Raw genomic sequence first — 1,181 nt, 5'->3', positions numbered from 1 at the left:
GGGGGGTTGTCAAACATCAAGAGGAAAGTGAATGTAACAGCCTTCCCAAACAAGCAATGTCACACTGTCTGTTGTTGAAAGTCTAACAATCGTGATTTGTACTGTCTATATACATTTTTTTTCCTCCCTAATCATTTTGGGACTTCTTAGTTTTAGCTTGGGATGCCCTGGGGAAATCCCTACTCCGAGGTGAGGAACCACTGCCATAACATACAAAAAAGATAAAGAGCTGTTGATATCAGTATTCTGTCTGAGGAAGAGAGCCAAGTTTTGAAACAGCCCAGTGTCGCTGCCAGTCCAAATCATTTCCTTCATGCCTTTAGATGCCTGCATTTGTGAACATATTTAGTGTAAATTGACTCTAAAAATTAAAAAAAAAAAAAATTTACACATAAAATACAATAACTCTTTTTTTACTTTTTGTCTGTAAAGAAACCATAAAATAGGAAATTGGACACACAAGGAGTTAGACTAGCTGGTGAGTACAACAGCAGCATCTTAGTGCCCTCTACTGACCAAAGACCTGTATGTGCAGCATGGTAACTGTTGTCTTTGCTAGAGACGTCGTGTGTTGTGCTCACAGCAAAGCAAAACAGCATTTCAATATTCAAACAATAATTTCCAATTGCCAACTGTCCCAATTATTGTGAATAACCAACAAACTTGTGTTTTTTTTATCAGAACTGCTTTCTACTAAATAAATAGTCCCGAAAATGTTTTTGTGGATTATTAGGATTTCTAGACTGAAAGAGATGGCCTTAAATGTATGTTTTTTAATGCTCTAAACATCACAATATAAATTAAATTAGTCTCCATTCTGAGAGACATCAAACTAAAACTAAAAATGAACCCAGGTTTTAGGATGTAACCTTATTCTCTGAAATCCATGTCTCCTTCACAGAAACACAACAAGCTTTAAAAGAAAACAAGAACACAAGGGATGTTTTGTATCATTATGTACAGCATGTTTTATTTGTGATTTCCCCAAAACATTATCAGTATTTTACTACATACAATGCATGTAATCAAAGTACAATGGATCAGCTTTAAAGACGAGAAGAGCAAAAAGAAAAGAGCAACACAAAAACCAGGCGGTGACTTTGATCATGAAGGGAGACATTGGTTAAGGTACTGTATGTATAACACTATTTCTTATATATATATATATATATATATATATA

The sequence above is a fragment of the Etheostoma spectabile genome, chromosome 7, assembly GCF_008692095.1.
Source record: "Etheostoma spectabile isolate EspeVRDwgs_2016 chromosome 7, UIUC_Espe_1.0, whole genome shotgun sequence".
Lineage (NCBI taxonomy): Eukaryota > Metazoa > Chordata > Actinopteri > Perciformes > Percidae > Etheostoma > Etheostoma spectabile.
Note: the sequence above shows the minus strand (reverse complement) of the source record.